The 14,028-nt window shown below is 41.2% G+C and overlaps 1 protein-coding gene across 3 annotated transcripts in view; it reads right to left on the bottom strand.

The window, feature by feature from the left end:
* The window catches only part of npy2rl (neuropeptide Y receptor Y2, like), a 55,983-nt gene extending 47,144 nt beyond the window's left edge, over positions 1–8,839 (bottom strand). Inside the window, exon 1 of one of the 3 annotated variants that reach the window (XM_039823477.1) lies at positions 8,375–8,839. The gene's annotated coding sequence lies outside the window, so the exon portion shown is untranslated. Of the gene's footprint in view, positions 1–6,376; positions 7,590–7,881; positions 8,154–8,374 lie in introns of those variants that run through there. The other 2 variants (XM_039823479.1, XM_039823478.1) reach the window with 2 other exon arrangements.
* Between the last annotated feature and the right edge of the window lie 5,189 nt (positions 8,840–14,028).

The raw sequence follows: 14,028 nt of genomic DNA, 5'->3' as shown, positions 1-14,028 counted from the left end.
GTCTCCCTCCCTAACTCCTCCTTTCCGTCCCACCCATGCTGTTTTCTATAACTTCTTCTTTCAGCCTGAATCTTGGTGTGTGTTTTTGCATCTATGCAGAAGTGTGTGTGTGTGTGTGTGTGTGTGTGTCTCTCTCACTCAGTGGGGGGCCATTAAACTGTGATTTCTGGCGAGACCACAGCACAGCAGGAGAGCCGCAGGCTTTAGTAAAGCGTGTAAACGTTACACTTGTTGATTTAAGGCGTCTGCTGGGAGAAGAAACCGCCAGGCCTGCACGCAGTCGTCATGCCGACACCGTGCTGGCCCTCTGATTGGTCACATATCGGAGCCAAGTTGGGAAAACACCTACATTTCTTATCAAATAATAAAACACATTGTGCTTTCCAATATTAAACCAGGACGACCTTTCCTGAACCCTTGCCAAGTTTGTTACAAACAAAACTGAGAAAACTTTGCTTTATGAAAACAAATAAAAATATTATATCTACATAAAGGGGAGAAACAACAGTTTGAGAGAAAAAATTGAATACTTTTAGAAAAAAAAAAAGAATATTGTTTTAAACAATGTCAGAATATTTGGTTACATTATTATCGGGGAGACACTACAGGGAATTTAATTAACAGATATCACAATGAAAACTCCCCAAGCTGATTACTGACATTAAGACAATTGTTTTTTGCATTACAAGTTTTTTATGAAATATTACGTTTAAATATGCAATGAGGCATTATCTAATGCTAACTTTTGGGGAATTTAGGAGAAATCTACAGACACAAATAGACAAAGTGAAGTAAAATAAATGTCTCCTTCCCCTAGTCTGAAAGAAGACATGGTATAGAAGATAAAAAAAAAATACCTCAAAACTGACTAGTGCATTAACACCCATTATGGTGTTGAGCAGTATCTCGCCTTATGGCTCTGTCACACCAACCTGACGGCCGACCTTCAGCAGAAAACTCCCCAAGTTGGTCAAAAAAGTGCCTCAGAACACACCGAAGCGACGCCGACTTGAGGGTACGTTCTGCGCGTGTGCGAGACGTAATACGTCTCCATAACAGCAGGTGGTGCTAATCTGTATTGGGGCCCAAAAAATGAAAACCAGCAGCTGATTGGACGAACGCGTCACGTGGGTCTGGCTTCTCCCGGATTTTACAACCGAGCATAATGGCAGATCGTTTGGAATACAATCTCATATTGTACTAAAATAGTTCACCGAAACGTGTTTCTGAAAACATTTTAATTATCGGGTTGGTATGTCAGGGCCTTTACGACGACCTAGTCGCAGACTAATATCCAATCTGGGAATGAAATCCTGAGAGTCTTGCTAGAGTCGGGGCGCTTGCGTCGTCTCCATCGTTTGGTGTAAGGTCATTAAACTCAGTCCCAGTCAGTCTTTCTCCCGTCTGGAGATATTATCTGGATGATATTATCCTAACTTGAAGTTAAATCACGTAAACATTGTCAACAACCAATGGGTGGGCTCCCTCCAGCACCAAACAGGAAGCAGCAAAACGGCTAGAGCCGGTGGTGTTTATGGTTACTATGGCGCTGCTGTAAGCTAAACGCTGAAGAGGGAAAGTTGCTGGTTTTTCAACCCTTCTGAAGCGAGTCATCCAACGGGAGTTTTACCGACCGATAAAGCCGAGTCAGTCTTTTTCCCATCTGGACATTCCAGAAAAAACAAATACGTTTGAGATTATCCTAAGATATTTATGTCTTGGTAGCTTCGTCAAGAACCCAACACAGGAAGCAGCAAACTGCTAGTCGCGCTAAGCTAAACGTGTCATCCAATGGGAGTTTTACCGGCAGATAAACACAGACCTCCAGGTACTGGAGACATTCATTTGCATGGACAGCAGAACAGAAAATCTGCAATCTTTCCCTCAAGTTATCAGCTAATGCTAGCGGTAGCTAGCTAGATAGCTTGGTTAAAGTTGTGTGAACTAATCAAGTTGTGCAATTTGTGACCCTGCAAGACCCCCAGACATAGTAACGTTAGATGTGAGATGGTCTTTTCAAAGTCTGTTCAAGGTCTTCTAGTGTATGGTAGGCATTAAAACTTCTGTAAAACCTTTTCTCATTATGTTTATTGAAAAATGCAATGTTTCTCTCTAAATCCATCTTAGCAGCAGTTTAGTTGTATGTGCATTGCCTGATTTCAGAGAGACAGGGTTACTTCTGCTCACAATGACAACCCAGGCAGATAAAATCAGCATGGAAAAAACCAAGAGGCTGGAGGAAAAGGTCTGTCTCGCTTCTTTTCCACAGCCGAATGACTGAAGCTTCAGAGCCGGCGACAGGAACTGTCACACTGAGCTGAGGAGATAACAGAGAGCGATCGCTCGATCAGGCTGACGCATGGATGCTGGCTTCGGAGTAATCAATCAGAGCAGCGTTACAGCCCAGCATCTAAGAGTCAGAGAGACGCTCTGACAGAAACGTTTAACAGCCGTGAAAGAGACAGTCACAACAATCAGTTGGAGATGGGAGAGGCCATATTTATATATTTATTTCAGTTTGAGTTTGAGTTTTAATTACAAACTATTGTTTTCTCGTACTTATTGTCATGTATCAATTTCTAAAAGAAGAAAAGTGACACTAGGTTAAAGTTCATTCAGTTTGGGTCAATATAGCACTTTGTTTACACCACAGACAGTGAAAGAAATGGACACAGTGATACCAGTGAAGGATATTAGAAGCACTTTTCCGGTGCTGGCTGAGCGTTACTGAACATCCTCCAACTAAGCTTGAAGACGTAGATGTGACGTGAGCAACCTGTCTGAAAGTTGTAAGTCTTTTGGTAGCTGTGCCATGACAAATCTGTTTTTTCGTGGAGAAAAGTTACTTCATATGAATTCACTTGCCACTATTTCCAATCCATCAAAAAGTTGCTGAAATATTCTGATCCGATGCTTTCATGGACACTCTATTGGCTTCTCCCTTGACTTTTTTAGACACTAATAATTTTCGCATGCTCCAATATATGTTGTCAATTTAAAAAAAATCTGAAAATTTTCAGAGAACTATGTCTGTTATTATTTAGGACAAGTTAAGCTACAATAATATCTTAGTAGAATGCATTTCATTTACTTTCTTATTTAAAAGTCCCATGACATGGTGCTCTTTGGATGCTTTTATATAGGCCTTAGTGGTCCCCTAATACTGTATCTGAAGTCTCTTTTATATAGGCCTTAGTGGTCCCCTAATACTGTATCTGAAGTCTCTTTTATATAGACCTTAGTGGTCCCCTAATACTGTATCTGAAGTCTCTTTTATATAGGCCTTAGTGGTCCCCTAATACTGTATCTGAAGTCTCTTTTATATAGACCTTAGTGGTCCCCTAATACTGTATCTGAAGTCTCTTTTATATAGACCTTAGTGGTCCCCTAATACTGTATCTGAAGTCTCTTTCCCAAAATTCAGCCTTGGTGCAGAATTACAGCCACTAGAGCCAGTCCCACAATGAGCTTTCCTTAGGATGCGCCATTTCTGTGTCTGTAGCTATTGAGGAGGAGAGAGCTGGAATTTGTGGAAAATAACATTACCTTGAGTTTTCAAGTCTGACCACACATCTCGGAAAAGCATGACATGACAAGTTCCTTAATATATGCAATATCATCCACATAATAATCTCTCCAAGCCTCTGAGTCACATACTCGGCCATCTACGGCAGCATCAAACATGTTCTTACAGGCGTTTGCAACATTAAAGAAAAGTTTCTAAAAGACAGGACTTACACCAAACTCAGTGCCAAAAAATGACTTTTTTGGTATTGAAGGTTTTTGAATTAAACAGCTCAGAGAAAACTGCCACGTCCAATCAGAAAGCATGACAACATATGACAAGTTTCTGGATAAACTGCAATATCATCCACACAATAATCTCTCCAACCCTCTGAGTTATGGATTCAATTTGGAGAAGAAAAGCTCAGCACGTGACGGGCGAAGATATTAAAATTTGGTGAGAGCGATACATTATAAGAAGTGGGTCACCAGCTGTCGGCTCGGACAGAGAGAAACACTGCGCCTCATTACTCCTCCGATTTTTTAGAGATAATGCTTCGAACTGAAATTGAATTCAGGCTATTTCCTGTCTGATCTTTACTCTTCATTACAGCCAAACGCACAGATCTGAACTTTTCTCTGCTCGATGCTCCGATAAAAGTTCAAAAGCATGTCTGAACACGTTATTTCTGCAGGTAATAATACTACCGTAGAGTCTTTTACCAGCTCCTACATTAGGACCAGAGAAGAACTGGCTTGGACGCGTGTTCTGCGTGCCAATGATCAATGTCCACAATCTGTCTGCATTTCGGTGCTGTGACCCATTCATTTTCCCGACGGCCTGCTCACCGTCGCACAAGCAATTGCGTCAATCTCATTTCATTTCTGGCTTAGTTCCATTCATTGTCTTTTGCACACAAATCAAACAATGGCACGCAAACCTGACACGGTGAAAAGCTGTATGCTTTTCCCCCCTAGCTACACACCTGTGTATCCCTGGCTGTTAAGTACGTACTGTATATGCCTTCCCAAAGGCAATGCTCCACCCAGTGCTCCAAACATAAAACTGCAGATTAATTAGCATCTCCAACGTGGTATATAAACAAAACAAAGTTGTATAATGGCTCCAACAACAACTAATAATTGTCTACAAAACCAGTGTTGTGACCAAGTCATCTTTGCTCAAGTCCCAAGTAAGTCTCAAGTCATTTGGTCCAAAGTCTAAAGCAAAATTCATGGTGTTATTTTGTGGAATGGAAATGTACCCCGACCAGCTAACTAAGCCATTGGGGGGGTGGACAACATACGTGTATTTTTAAGACGTTTTTTCAAACTAGCTGTGGGGTGGCTTAGTTGAAAACTTAAAGGTAGTCATATTTTCAAATCTCCAGTTAGCTTTTAGCACTGGCTTAATGTGCGGCCCTATGCAGCGGTGTAGTCTACGTGATACGCAGGTATACGCAGTATACCCACTAAGAAAGCTCCAGGATTTCCATATACCCACTTAAAAATGCTCAATGACAACAACAACATACTTTCCATTATAGTTTTGATATATTTTGAATTGTCATCTGTGTTTTTCTTCTTCACATAGGCTAAATAAAGGTGTTTCCACTGTAAATTGGTGCTAAAAGTGTATCAGAATACAGGAAATGAAGTCGTTGACGCTCAAAACATCCCTGGGGGAGGACACCCAGACCTCGCACTATGATATGGCGCCCCCTCCCCCAAAGGCAGATTCTGGACAATATATACAGTATACAGTACAGTATACTCACTACAATACATTAGACACCACTGGCTCTATGGAAGCTGTGTTATAGCTTCTTTTTTTTTTATCTTTCGATGTTTCTGTTATTACAGAAACTTTTGGGCTCTATGTTAGTCCTGCCATCAACCTGTGACTGGCCCCCAGCCGGGCCCTTGTTTGAAAATAATAGACACTTGCCAACCGGGCTGAACTACTTTTCTGGTAGAAACCTTGCACGTCAATTTATTCTTTGTCAATGTCAAATTTATTTAAAGTATATAGCATATTTAACCCTTGTGTTGTCTTCCTGTCGACCATGCAACTTTGCTTTTTTTGTGTAAAAATGCAAACTTTTTTCAATATTTTTTGACACTTTTTCTGATGTTTTTGATGATTTTTTTCGGCGCTTTTTCTAACGTTCTTTTATCAATTTTTCTTTCAAATGCTATAAAATTGACTAAAACACCCCAAATTCAATGAAAGTAGTGAGCTGATCATTTCATTTCCTTGTGAAGAGCGTTGCACGAACCATCCATGTTATTTCTTTTGACAATTTGGTTGAAAGAAACCCAAAATTTCTGATATAGAAACTTTTTGAAAAGAATGGGTCCAATTTGACCCCGAGGACAACAGGAGGGTTAACCAACTGTGGTTGACCAATGTGCTGAACAAGACAGCATATCATTATGCAAAGTTATCACGTAAATCGTATATTAGAAATTTGTGTTTCTTTCAACCAAATTTTCAAAAGAAATAACGTGGATGGCTCCCTACAACGCTCTTAACCAGTTTTCTGCAATTTCATAGCATTTGATTTTTATTTTTTTTTTAAAGTGACGAAAATGTCGGGAAAAGCTTTACTAAAAAAACAACACAAAAACGTAAAAAGGTGCAGAAAAAAAAGACGTTGGAAAAAAAGTGACAAAAACATCGGTGGAGAAGCAACAAAAGTGTTGAAAAAGACGTCCAAAACGAAAAACTAAATTAAATTTGGACCCAGAAAAAGAAAAAGTTGCATAATGGTCGACGGGAAGACAAGACGAGGGTTAAAAGTATGTACATCCTGCGCCTGTCGAATATACTGCACAATGGAAGGCTATTCCAGAGGATGGGAGCACCTACCGCAAAAAGCTCGATTCCCCTCTACTTTTGATGTGAAGTCGCAAGTCATCGAAAAGGCGACTCGAGTCCGAGTCACCAAGTCTGGGGTCGGTGTCTCTGCCACAAACGCATGCACACACGTTCAGGCTGATGATTGGGTATCGGTTACGGAGCAAATCATTGAGAGCGTTCCTCCTGGAAATGATGGTTTAATATTTACACAGCGTCCTCTCGCTTGCCCTTATCATGGAGAGGATAAGAAGAGCGGCTGTGTGTGTGTGTGTCTCTCTCTCTCGGTCACTCGCCCTGTTGCTTCTCGCTCATTTAACAGCAGTAAAACCCTGACTGTGGAAACCACGTATCTCCAAAGTGTTGTACTTTGAGCTCGGTGACGGCCGTGCTCTATCAAAATGATATTTAAAACGTTTTTTTATGTAGATTTTTGTCAAAATATACAATATATGACCCTTGTTCTACCTACAGTACATATAGAATACTATCACGCACTATCACTGTACATATATTCACAATTAGAGTCTGTTCATAGTTTGTACTTTTCTTTAGAGCGTGCTCGTGTTATTTTGTGATTCATGTCCAAGGCTGGGTTTAAAAAAAACAATTTTATTAAACTTTCTGCATATTGTAAATGTTACCATGTGTAACTGGATGTTTTTTTTAAGGAACCGTGTACATATCAACAACATATCTGTAAGAGAATGACATGGTAAGCCCTCATGTTGTCTTCGGCTCGAATTTGGCCCGTTTTTTTGAAAGTTTCTGTAGCAGAAATTTGGATTTCTTTCAACCAAATGGATGGGATGGTTCCATGAGAACACTCTTCACAAGTCAAAATTAATGCTCAGTTCACGACTATCACTGACTTTTGGGTGTTTTATTCAATTTCACAGCATTATTCTGAGTCTGTGATTATCCATCAACATCCTCTGATCTTAAATATTAGTCAAAGTAATTAATACTTTATACTTTCTTTTAACTCAAAAGTTAGATATTTTTTTCATGAAGGCTATATTATATAAGGTTTAGTGACCAGAAATTCCCAAAAATAGTGGTAATAAGTTGTTGTTAGTGTACACTGGTAGTAGTGTGGGGGGGGGGACGAACAAAACGTCGAACAATTCTACAAAAACGTTGAAAAGAGACAAAAATGTCAACTAAACCAGCAAAATAAGTGACAAAAACGTCAAAAGATGTCAAAACAAAAGTGTTCATTTTACAGCCATGAAAACCATTCCAAACTTTGTCAGCACGTGTTTCATCTAAAAAGATACATTTCTCTGTTTGTTCATCTCACTTCAATTGTAATGCTGCAAAAACGGGACTGTCGAGCAGACAAACTGACACACACACATATATATATATATATATATATATATAAATAATAATAGATTTTTTGAAGGGAGACAAATCTACACACACACACATACACACTGAAATCTACTGCCTACGTATGACTCCAATAATTCAAACGTCTTTTGTCATCACATGTTTCTAACGCTTTTCCCTACCGTGTTTTTCTTTCTCTGCGTGCACGTGTGTTTCTCCACGCCGTACTGTACTGGACGCATCCCTGTCGCCCGATATGCGCGTGCGTGCATTGCAAAAAAACACAAACGCTGCTGCACGCGCGTGTACTGTACTGTACGTGTGCGCTGCGTGCCTCTGTCTGCAGCGTTTGTTTAGTTTTCTTTTAACGTGTGATGCTGTGTGTCTCCGCGCGTGTCCGTGCAAAACAAGTGTCCTATGGCGAGTGTGTGTGCGCGTGTGCCACACTGACCTCTCCGTGTCTCACAGATTTCCCCCACCCCCTCCCCCACGGTGGCTCGCTGCTCTCTGTCCCCCCGCGCGAGCAGCACTCGGAAGGTCTCGTGGTTCCCCCCCCGGACAGCCGTGGAAAAGAGCCGCATGGATCACAGGAAAAGCGTAGCTGCAAATGGTTGCGAGTTTAAATCCCCATCCTTCGGGATCCTCTGCGTCCCCCCGCGCGTCCGTCCCACTCACCGCTCAGCTGGGGTTGCCAGTTCTGCCAGTTCTCCTCTCTCTCTCTCTCTCTCTCTTTTTTAGTAAAAAACAAATCGCACAATTCCGCTTCAGAGCCGCGCTGATGTTCACACCGCTGTCAGTTTGAATCAACGCAGCCCGCCGGGACATTCGGCCATGTGTGCCGTGTGCAAAGGCGTCCCAACCCGTCCTCAACGGCGGGGAAGAAACAGTGGTGGTGGAAAAAAATAAATAAAAAATGAGGGGTTTAAGTTTTGGATTTTAAAAGCGTGAAGGCTGTCCGTGTTGTGTTCTTCCCTCCGCTCTGTGGTGTCTGTCCGTGGCCGCGCGCTCTGGACACCGACACGCGAGTGAAGTGCTTTACGCACTGGCGCGTAAAAGCCGAATGGAGGATCAGGGGCGGGAAAGACGTGGCGGGTTTTAGAGAGAGTGAGGAATGTTTTCTGTTTTCTTTTCTTTCTTTTTTTTATAAAAAAGACGAGCGAGACTAGTTTTTTTTAAAAGGAAAGAAGAGGGAGACATGTTGAGAAAGAGAGAGAGAGACAGAGAGAAAACAACATTTCTTGCATGCTCCAACAATCAACATATCATATTAACAACACAAACATCTGTATGGTCACCCAACAAACACCTTTCTGAAAACACACACACCGACACACACACACACACACACACACATACACAAACACGCACACACACATAGAGAGACAACCACAGAGACAAACATCTGACACACCTTTCTGAAACACACACCGACACACACACACACAAAAACAAACAGAGACACACACGAAGGCAGAAGGAAAGAAGAGGGAAAAGAGACAGATCTAGAGAAGCGAGACAGAAGGAAATGGGAGGAAAAGGGGAAAAAGTGGTAGAGGAGAAGTGAAGGAGATGGGGAAAAGAGGAAAGGGAGGAGGTGAAAAGGAAGGAAGGGAAGAGAAGGAGGACTGAGGATGGGAAGGAAGAAGAGATGCATAAAAGGAAGGAAAGAAAGAGAGAAGGAAGCATTAGGAGGAGAAAGATGATTCGATAACAGCTGTAGTCGAGAGAGAGGTTGGTGTGTGTGTGTGTGTGCGTGCATGCGTGTGTGTGTTTGTTAGTGTGAGTGTGTGTGTGTGTATTTGTATGGGTGTGTTGGTGAGCGTGTGTGTGTGTGTGTGTGTGCGTGTGTGTTTGTGTGTGTGTATGGGTGGGTGTGTGTGTTGGTGTGTGTGTGTGTTGGTGTTTGTGTGTGCGTGTGTGTGCTTGTGTTGGTGTGTGTGTATGTGTTTGTGTGTGCGTATGTGTGTTTGTGTTGGTGTGAGTGTGTTTGTGTGTGTCTGTGTGTGTGTGTGTGTTGATGAGTGTGTGTGTGCAAATGTGTGTATGTTTTGTGTGTGTGTGTGTGTGTGTGTGTGTGTGTGTGTGTGTGTGTGTGTGTGTATGGAGACCAAGAGAAAAGAGAGAGAATTTATCTTTGTGTGAAGGTCTGTATTAGTGTGTGTTGTGTGTGTGTGTGTGTGTGTGTGTGTGTGTGTGTGTGTGTGTGTGTGTGTGTGTGTGTGTGTGTGTGTGTGTGTGTGTGGAGACCAAGAGACAAAGAGAGAGCTTGTATCTTTGTTTGAAGGTCTGTATGTTGTGTGTGTATGATGAAATGACATGGCTATGGAAACGCAATGTATTTGAAGGCAGAGCAGGAGAATGAGGAGGAGAACGCAGGCAGGGGGAATAAGTGTACCCGTGGCAGTTGGCAGGGGACGAAAAATATGATTGGAGTAATCTAGTGTACTTGATATAATACGTCCTTATTTATAATATCTCTCTCTCACACACATACACACACACACACACACACACACACACACACACACACACACACACACACACACACACACACACACACACACACACAGACATACACACATACACACAAACAAAATATGATTGGAGTAATCTAGTGTACTTGATATAATACGTCCTTAATTATAATATCTCACACACACACACACACAAAATATGATTGTAGTAATCTAGTGTACTTGATATAATAAATCCTTGTTTATAATATCTCTCTTCAGAAGGAAAACAACACAACGTTGTCACGCAAGCTCCAGTTCTTCACGTAGCTCAGCGTTAGCACAGTGCAGTTAATACGACACAACATGAATCAGGTTGCAGCCTGGCTGCCTGAAGGCTTCTGTACAGTGAAAGAAGCGCCAGTCATGCATGAAGGGAGAGCGTCTTCATTCGTCACGCACATACGGGCGTAAATCTAACTGTTGTGGGCGGGGGCAGTAAACATGAACTTTCTCAGGAGCAATTTTTGAAGGGGACACAAACAATACAGCCAAAATGATACAGTTGTAGAGGATATGTGTAGTTGTGGAGCTCCAGTTAAGTAGGCTGACATGGCTTTTTTATCCACTTCAAAACATCGGATAAAGTGATCATTGTCAGTTATGCGGATGATGCTGAACTGAGAACTGAACCCCCAAGCAAAAAAAAAAAAAAAAACCCTAGCTAGCTAACTAGCCAGCCGGCTAATTTTCTGTAACCGGTGAAAGCATGTTGGGTGGAATTAGCAAGTTAGCTAACTAACTAACTATCCAACAAGCTATTAAACAAGCTACCAAACAAGCTAGCTAACGTTATATTTGCTAACATAGAGGCTTCATGGAAAAAAAATCATTGTTTTTTTTTGTAAAGACTACTTCAGAATTAATTAAAATGACACAGTATCATCTGTATCACTTTATCCGATGTTCAAAGTGAATGAAATAGCCGTGTCTACTTACTGGAGTCCCATAACTAACGTTACTGAGTGATTAAAATTTTCTTTTCTCCCACCCAGCGCCGTTTCCCTGAACAGCGCTGCTCCCCCCGAACGGACTTGTGTGTGTAGCAGGCAGTGGACCAAACCATTATGAGGCAAGGAAGGGGGGGCTTAAGATGTTTTTTAAGCTACGTTTGTATTGTTTGACATAAATTACATAATTTACAATACACAGCATGTTTTTTAAAGTGCCCATATTATGAAAAAAACATTTTTTCTGGGATTGGGGGTGTTATTTTGTGTCTCTGGTGCTTCCACACACATACAAACTTTGAAAACAATCCATCCATGCGGTTTGAGTGAGATACGGTTTCTGAATGTGTCCTGCCTTCAGTCTCCGGGTGAGCTGGTCAAAATCTGCACAGCTTTCTACGTCATTAGCCGAAATGAGCTGGCTAACCGCAACCGTTAGCATGCTACTTCGTTCTCAATGGCAAAGCACTGCTACAACACACACAAGTTCATCATAATCTAACTGACCGAAGGTGGAGAAACAGCCTTTCTTTTACTGTCTATGGAGCTAGCTGACATGATCTACGATCTGAGCTACTGAGCATGTGCGAGTGCAATTAGAGATAGTACAGAAGAAGAAGATGTCTCACTCTGTAGCTAAAACAGAGACCTGAACACAGGGTGAAAAGAGGAGCAAAAATATATATTTTTAGAAAATTAAACCATGTAAACCTATTCTGGTACAACCTTAAAATACAATTATGAACCTGAAAATGAGCATAATATGAGCGCTTTAATAATTTTTTTAGGGGGGATGACAACCCTCAGATGGGGTGGGTCCTTACCCCACCCCCCTGCGATTTCCGCCTAAACAAAGTCACGTTCCACGCAGACACGTTGAGAGTAAAAAATACCCGCTAACTAACGAGCTGTCAGTCGTGCTTAACGAGCCTGGTGGGAAAGCCCTTTTGGTCTTTAGTTTGTGTGACAGGGCTGCGGGAGCACTCGCGGCGTTTTTTGCTTCACATTTATCTCTCGCGCTCCATCACGCCACACACTCGGAGCCTCGCAGCAGCCGACTGTTAACGCTGAGACACACTCCATGCGGAGGTTAAACTGTTGGTTTGGGGCAGAAAAGAGTTCCCACTGCCGCTGCTTTGTCAATGTATATGTCACCATTATATGTACCTTTTAATTTATAGTGAATGAGTGCTGTATGACTGCTGGCTGTCTCTATGTTAGTCCTATTTCACCTGCCTAGTGACTGCAGATGTAGTTATTTTTGACTAATTCTTGCATATTTACATGGTGTTTTTGTTTTATACAACAATGTTCATAAATATGCATGGTCGCTATCAAATAAACCAATAAAATAAACTGTTTGTTTTGGGCAGACCTGGAGATTTCCCACTGCCGTTGTCTCAGTTTCAACACGTCCTAAACAAGGGCACCATTTTGGGCTCAACACTGAGCTCCACATTTGAGCAAAATTGAAATTTTGTGTGTCAAACACTTTATTTTCTGCTATCTGGTGAATTTTTCTGCATCTATTTAGAGTGCAAATGTTTTTATTTATTTAAAGGTAATTTATAATAGTTTTTTTTAAATATTCCCCCCCTGTAAATTACGCCTATGGTCTTAACAGTTAGAAGTGAAAGTAAACAAAATTTTTGATTATGAACTTTATTGTTGCTTCCTTAAAGTAAAGCATAATATTCCGGGTTTCCACGCCTTCTTAAACATCCAATTAAAAGTCTGACATCAACAAAGAGAAAAAAAAACAAAAAAACACAACGATCGAGTCAAGTTGCTGCTGCTCTGCCCCGGTGCGTCTCATACAGACACTGAAGGGTTATTTTTGCGTCTGTATCTGACGCTGGACGAGACACTGTCCAAGCGTCCGCATTTGACGAGTTGGGAGTGAGAACGGGTTGTGTGTGAAGTGTTGAAAGTTTGATCTGAGCACGCTCAGAGTCTTCTGTGGGCGACCGTCTGTCTGAAGAAAGAGCTGAAGGACAAGGGAGGAGGCTGCACAATATTCACGTCACGGACACCGGTGTGATTATCTGTAGCTTTTAATATCTGGTCATAATGCTCTGTAATAATCTGTGATAGATGGATGGATGATGTGCGTCGTGGCTCATCTTTCATTAAAGCAGATAAGCCTGAATGACGCGATGATGTCAGCCACCGTCGCAAGAGTTAATGACTACAGATTCATTGCGCTCACTTTCACTGTAAAAAAGATAATGAAATAAACTGCAATTTTATGGAATTATGTTGTTTTATTTTACATTTTTGTTTCTGTATTTTACCTGAAGATGGTCCAGTACCGAAACACTTTCTACTATTACATTTAATATTTTTTGCAAGTTAGACAGTGTGTGGGAGTTTTGCTGCAACTTTAGTTTCTGTATATTTTTTTTAAATCAAGCCAATTTAAAATAATTACAAAAACAGACCATGATTTTACTTCAATTCAATATTATACATAGTGTCAAATCTGTTCTGTTCCAGAGCAATGTATAAAGAGATAATTTGGCCCTAAAGCAGAAAATATTTTTCTTGTGAAAACATACCTACACTCAGTTTTGGTGCTTGAAATGAGTTTACAAAAGTCTTGGGTTCACAAAAGCAGCATAATAAATAAATAAAATAGCAAATAAATGTCTGAAATGAAATTTCAGGAGTTTTGTCAAACATTGCTTGGACTCCTTTCGTCCTCAAAGGGTTAATTAAGATTTTGAATGCAGGACTTCTACATTTAACAAAATATGTTATATACACTATAATTAGCATTGCTACGTTAACTTAAACCCTTAACACCGACTGTCGCTAATTTGCATGAAACCCGTTCCATTCCGACTGCAGGCGAGATAGCATGTGT

This window comes from Perca fluviatilis, chromosome 14, assembly GCF_010015445.1.
Source record: "Perca fluviatilis chromosome 14, GENO_Pfluv_1.0, whole genome shotgun sequence".
NCBI classification, from domain to species: domain Eukaryota; kingdom Metazoa; phylum Chordata; class Actinopteri; order Perciformes; family Percidae; genus Perca; species Perca fluviatilis.
Note: the sequence above shows the minus strand (reverse complement) of the source record. Positions and strands in the feature narration are given on the sequence as shown.